The 6507-nt window shown below is 52.9% G+C and overlaps 1 long non-coding RNA gene across 1 annotated transcript in view; it reads left to right on the top strand.

Moving 5' to 3' along the window:
* The window catches only part of LOC114618976, a 6551-nt gene extending 1708 nt beyond the window's left edge, over positions 1 to 4843 (top strand). The window contains exons 2-4 of the long non-coding RNA XR_003711048.1: positions 242 to 303; positions 4088 to 4133; positions 4557 to 4843. This is a non-coding gene — a long non-coding RNA (uncharacterized LOC114618976). The remainder of the gene's footprint in view (positions 1 to 241; positions 304 to 4087; positions 4134 to 4556) is intronic.
* The last annotated feature ends 1664 nt before the right edge of the window (positions 4844 to 6507 follow it).

Below are 6507 nucleotides of genomic sequence, written 5' to 3'. Positions count from 1 at the left end.
CCTCCTCCTCCTCCTTCTCTCCTCCCTCCTCCCCCCACCCCGTTGCAACCCGGAAGAGCTCTGCTGTCTACACTGAGCCAAGGGAGGCAGAGGGGAGGGGGCTCTTAGCAAGGATTCACATCATCCAGGTTTTACCTCTGGCTGGAAGCCTGGTTGAGATGCAGTGAAGCCGCCTCGGCACTGGGGCTGCCTCGGGAGCTTCGGCAACAGTGGTGAAGTCTGCCTGTCATTCTGCCTTCAGATCTCCAGCAAGGCGGGTGGAAAAAATAAAAAACAGCTGGTCTTCAGGAGAGAGCTGCCCTGGTCAGTGAGTACATAGCTATCTCCTTTTCCTCCGTTCTCCCTCTCCCTGCACCACGTGGAGAGAATTAAGAGGAGGTCTCTCCCATGGGGACAACTGCCTCTGAAAGAAAGTGAACTAGACCCCGGCCCTTTATTGTTCTTTCTGGGCACTGGAAGTCTTTGGCTTCCTGCAGTGACCTTGGGTGATCATGGTGTAGGAGTATGTGGATGCCCTTGTTTGGAGGAAGGAGCTAGCAAAACTTGGGGTGCAAAGAAAAACTGAATGGGGGGCAGTAAGAGCTGGCGGGATGCTTGGGAAGGGCTCTGGGTAGACGCTTTTCACTGCACGGAGAACAGAGCATTAGAGGCAACAGCCTGTCTGCTCAGGAGCTTTCTCTATAGGTGGCTGCCATGCCCAAGTGTCAACTGCATGTTTACTTTCCCAGATTACAAGGGTATGTTTAGGTTCATTGTCTGCATATCATCTAAGAAACATGTGCACTGTGAGACAAAGTTGGAGCCCAGATGTGACAACATCTGGCATCCCCTCAGGGTAGCTGGTGGTCGGTAGGCGGTAGGCACCCTTGCTTACAGAAGCACCCTGCTGTGGGAGAGAAAACCAGTTTCCCAGAGAGTGTGACCAGGATTCCGTGGAGGGAAAAGGCAGAGGGAATAAAATTTGGATATTTTTCCTGGGATAGCAGACCAGCAGACCTCCAATATGTCATTCAGAAATAGATCACACACACACACACACACACACACACACAGAGAGGGGGGGGGAGATAATGCTAAAATGCAAAGTCTGGTGAATCTGAGATATGAGCAGAGCAATATATATATATATATATATATATATATATATATATATATAATCTTTAATAGAGCAGGCTGACAAACTGACAGGTGTGATTCCATCCAGAGTAGGAATGAAGTAATAGTGCCTGCTGGAACCTCCTTGGCATAGGTGTATTTCCATATTTCTTGACCATCTCCTCCCCTTATAGACCATGCTGGGACCCTGAAATCACAGTTTGAGAGACCCAGCACTCTGTAGGGACAAATAATGACGATAGCCTTTCTGCAGCCACTCTTTGGTCACTCTTTGGTGGTGGTGGTCATGGGCTGTCCCTCCGGCGGCAGGTTGATGGCCAAGGAATCTCAGAGAACCAGGTTTAGTGAGTCCAGGTATTTCTCAACAAGATGCTCGGCTGCCCAAACAGCTATTCCAGAGGAAGAAGGCTTCCTATAAAATGAGAATAAAAACGTTCTCTATCCATTTGAACTAGGTCTAGATGTAATTTCTATCCTGCTCAACCAAGACTCATCATGTAGGTATCTGTTTACTGACTGATTTAGCATTAGAATTTAGCAGAAGGCCCAGCTTCAAGGTTCAAGCCAGGGGCCCAATGAGGCCTACAGTTTCTGGCTCCAGGACACAAACAGGGCATAGAGAATGCATGCATGGCGGTGGTCAACATCACCCTCTACATGAACGGTCCTTGCTACCAGCCTTAAATTCCCCAGTCGTTTTTAGTTACAATCCAAAGCCCAGACACAGGGCAGGCTATCCAGCGTTTTCCTTTATTTCCCATTCTGATTCTGCCTTCTTGCAGAAAATGAATGTGGTGGGGTTCAGGCACAGGCATATTGAAGGGATGGGTGCAAGCAGTAGGAAAGCTAGTGTCCTGTGTGTTTGCCAATCGCCCAAAGCTACACAGAAAGGCCCAGGGAAGTTGCGGGTATATGGGAGTTCTAAGGCTTTCACCTCCTCCTGCAATTTGTGTGCCCTGCAGTGAAGACTTTAATAGAAAAATAAGGATTCTGACACTGTGAGTGGGACAGAAGGGGGAAACCTTCTGTTCTCTAGCCCTGGGCTATTTTAACTCTCTCTAGGCTACCCTGAGGGGGTTGTTTTATTCTTGATGGCTAAACCATTTCACACTTGAGTATGTGTTCCTTTCCAGATATGCCTTTGTGTACCAATCCAATAGTTCTGATCACCTCTCCCCACTAACGGTTGGAATAACCCAGGAGGTTCATTAACTGTGGGGAGAGAGCACCCTTTGCTTCCTTCTGGGTCCAATGGGGCTAGGCTGATGCCGAGTGAGTGCACAGGCAAGTTGGATGAGGAAAGGTTGTTAGGTGCTCTCTCAGAGGCCCGGGTTTGTTGTCCGGAGGAGGGGGTCTGCAAGGAGCTAGTGATGGGTAAGCACGTGCGTCTGGTGGTTGTTTTATTTTATGTAACAAATTGCTGGAGCTCACTTTGCGGAGGTGGCAGGCTGCGGGGAGCTGCCCAGTAAGCCGAGACCTGGACCCGAGAGTCGCACGCAGGCAGGGAGGCAGGCAGGCAGGCATGCAGGTAGGCAGATAGTAGCTCTGGGCAAAGAGCCCGTGGTGCCCAGGAAGTCTTGATTTTGAAAGTCGGAGCCAGGCATACTCACGATTTTTTCTATGGGTATCACCATCGTGTTCAAAGACACTAATGATTCTTGTTTAAAAAAAAAAAAAAGCCATCCTCTGCTCGTCCCAGGATATGAAGCGTATCTCCCGCTTTTCCACCTTTGGTGTGAAGCCCGCATCCCTCCTCCACGGTGGATTGTCTCTCAACAATCGGCATTCCAACCTTAGTCTAATCTAGAGATGCAAAAGCCCCACATCTCCAAGATAAAGCCCACTTTCTCCTTTTGAAACCACCAAAGCTCCAGGAGAGTGGGCTGAAGCAGGCGCTGGGGACTGGGAAGTGCCTCAACTAGCCGGGAGAACCTAGAGGCCAGGATTGAATCTAGCAGGTGACCAAGGCTGGCCCTCCTCAGCCTCACAGCTTTAACGTATTTCCTAAGACGAAGGGGCCTGTGTGTTTAAGCGTCGAGGTGCTTCAAAGGTGGGGCCTGGGGCTTTCCTGGGAGCAGGCCAGGTCTAGAGGCAGCGAATATCCTATTGAAAATTAATGATGCCAAAGGGCAAAGGAGCGGCTGCCGGAGCCTGCACTTCCCAATGGGTCACCCGCATCCCTTCCTCTTTCCCACGGCTCCTCTAGGGATAGATAGAAAGTGCACACCTTCTTTCGGGATTAGTTCTTTCTCTTCCCACCCTAGGCTTAGGCTCTCCAGTCACCATCTCTGTCGTCGTGCGTGCTTTGTTCTATTCGAAAGCAGAAATCCCCGGTCTTCTCCCTGTTCGCCTGCCCCTTTCCGCTTCACCCCTATCTACCCATTTTTTTTTAAACCTCGCTATAATCAGGGGTTTTCTCAAGCGAGGGGAAAATAATAGTAGCTGAGGGAGGCCAAGAATCCCTCGAAGATGAAGGCGAGGGCTGGGGCTAGGCTGGGGGCAGAGTGCGAGGGGGGTAATTGCCCAGCGCCTCTCTTCTCTGATAGTCTCCTGGTCCTTTTCCCGTTCCTCCTAGCTTGGGTAGCTTTCCTCCGGTGTTTTAAACTGTGATAGATGAATAAGCAAAAAAAGAAAAAATCAAACCACATAATCCAAACAGTGGATTGTGGATTGGAAAGTGGATCCCAGACCCGGGTCGGGTGGGCGTGGGAGCCGGGAGATCTGCGGGTGCATAGCCTTTTTATTCAAGTTCCTATGGTCCCCCCCCCCCAGCTCGCCCTCCCCAGGCTTCCATTGCCAGCTTCTCGTGTCCAGTGACTTTTAACATCCTTCTTTCTCTACATCACTAAAATTCCCATGTCTACCGTTTTAATTGGAAAGGTGTCTGGCTTGGGGAGCCTCAGCCAGCATGACCCACTGCCTGCTTCGTTTTCCACCGCGGTTTGATTTTGCTCTCCTTTCTGGATTTCAGTTCATGCGGGGGCTAAAAGAGAAAAGGGGACACGGGGAAAGCTACGGTGGTAACGTAATAGTGTTTAAACTGTGAGGTCCGGGTCATCGAGGCAAAGCGGCCTCCCCAGCCGTTCTGTAGGCTCAAGCCAGGCTGGCTGGTGGCGCCTTGGGACTGTGTCCCCGGCATAACCCTCCTGTTCCGCAGCCGGCGAGCTATTTATACAGCTTTACCTGTACTATTCTCGTATCCAGTAAAAATCCTCGCCCGGCCTGGGTAACCTAATCCGGAGGCTGAAACGGAGGAGGGGGTTCTGGGGCTGGCTCCAGAGAAGAAGGAAGTGTGTTGTGAGACTTAAGCGGGGTCTCTTATTTGCTCCTCCCCCGATTGGGAAGGTAATTCGGATTTGGTTCGAGGAACCGAGGCTGGGAAGTAAGATTGAGACTTGGATCCATGTCCCAGCCTTTCCGGCTTTTCTCCTCTCAAACAGGCACTGTGGATTGACGAGGCGGCCCACAGCTCCAACCCACGCTCCAAGAAAGAACAGTGGTCCGGGGGATGACCAAGGACGAGTCTCCTACCGTGTCCTGCTTGGGGGCAGGTCTAGTTCTCCCTCCAGCCTTTCTTTTACAACTTCCATGCCTAAGACAAAATGACCAAGGAACCCAACCGGTACCTTCGCACCCAGACTCTCCCGGTTATCCCAGGCCTGCATATCGCAGAGCCCAGGCGGGGATTGCAGCGTGCACAGAATCGAATTAAACGCATTTCGGTGGTTATTGTCTCTCGCTAATTGCTTCAACAATGGCCACTGTTAAAACGGATACACCCAATTAAAGGCCCGGCGCGGTCTCCCTGGGTTCTCGCCACCGCCCCACTTCCCTAGTCCGAGGCGACGCAGACCTCCGGGTTGCGAGCCGGTGGTAAGGGGGTACCGGTGCCGGCCTGAATACCTCTGGCCTCCACTTCCTTCCCAGACGCACAGCGACCACGGTCTTTTCACTTCGTTTTTATTAATCGATCGCATCGAAGGAAGATTGATGGAGCTGGAATGGGAAAGGACTTTTTCCCTAGTCCTTGGGTCTTCGGGGTCCCGGGCTGTGTATTTAGTTTCTGGCCTTTGGTGCTACTCTGCTTCTCCCCGACCTCCTAGCCCTTCAGATTCCGGGCTTCACTTCAGTCGGTAGCCGCGCCATCAGATCCGCCCAGGCGGGCGCCGTGGCTCCGGGAGGAGGGACAAGGCAGTACGGCCCCGCTCCGCTTCGTTCTCCAGCCTGCAAATATTTGCTGCCTCTAGGAGAATCCTACTATGCCGCTTGCGCTCTGCATGCAAAGTCCTTAAGTAAACACGCTCAAATGACAGCCCTAGGCATTCCGAGGCACGCTTTCTACCCCTGCCCAGGATTAGTAACTATAGTATTTCGATCCCCGAGGTTCGGCTTTGCTGTTCACTCTCTGAAGGGTAACGCTCAACACCCCCTCACCCCACCCCAGAAGGTAGCATCTTTTCGCATCTCGGCCCCGCGGAGCTCGCCTGGCCTCTCCCGGAGTCAGGCTCCGGTTGGTGAAGCTGAGTGAATTTCTACCTTTTGGGTCCATGGCCCCAGTGATGAGGCCCAATCACCCGCTCAGCCTTTTTGCAATCAGGGCTTCCAAATTCTGATGGGGACCGGCTGTGTCTACTTCTAGAGGGATGGGGTCTCAACGCCCCAGTGAAGGAGAGTGGGAGGGACCTGAAGATGGGCAAGTGTGTGTGTGTGTGTGTGTGTGTGTGTGTGTGTGGTGAGGGGTGTCCCAGCTTACTCAAAGCATAGAGAAAGTCAGATCCATTTCTTACCCTTTCCCCAAGAGGGCACACATACCCTGCTCAACTTGACGCCTGCAGCAGCAGCCTCAAGGCCTGGGGTTTTCAGATAGGTCAAATAGGCTCCGGCTACCCAAGTGCACAGCCCTAGATCCCGGTTCTGCGCCGGCTCCGCTCCAGGATGCTGAGTCCCCAGGGACCCATAGCGTTTGTCAACCCCTTACCCTATTGAGAGAAGCCTCAGGAACTGCAGGAGCCAAAGACTCCAGGCAGCAGCGGCAACAGCATGCTCCTTGATGGCTTTCTCTTGCCTTTCCCCCAGCTCCGCCAGATGCTCCGGGGAAAGAAGGGGAGTAGGGTACACTGAGCCAGACCTGGTGTGTCTTGGGGGTGGGGTGGTGGTGGCACTCCAGGTCTTTAGGAGGGCACCCAGGCGGCCCCTAACGAGGCCCGGATCAGCTTTGTAGCTCTGGAACTGGAAGGATTGGGACCACCTTTCCCTCCGGCATCAAACCCCCTCCCCTCCCCCGCCACCCGCCAAGGGAGGAGGAAGCCCGGCCTGCATCTGCGAGCAAGGCGGGTCAGACCGGCGCCTGTCCTGGCCCAGACCCCCGGAGTCCAGCTCCCCGCCTCAGGC

Source organism: Grammomys surdaster, unplaced genomic scaffold, assembly GCF_004785775.1.
Source record: "Grammomys surdaster isolate TR1022 unplaced genomic scaffold, NIH_TR_1.0 146, whole genome shotgun sequence".
Taxonomy (NCBI): domain Eukaryota; kingdom Metazoa; phylum Chordata; class Mammalia; order Rodentia; family Muridae; genus Grammomys; species Grammomys surdaster.
Note: the sequence above shows the minus strand (reverse complement) of the source record. Positions and strands in the feature narration are given on the sequence as shown.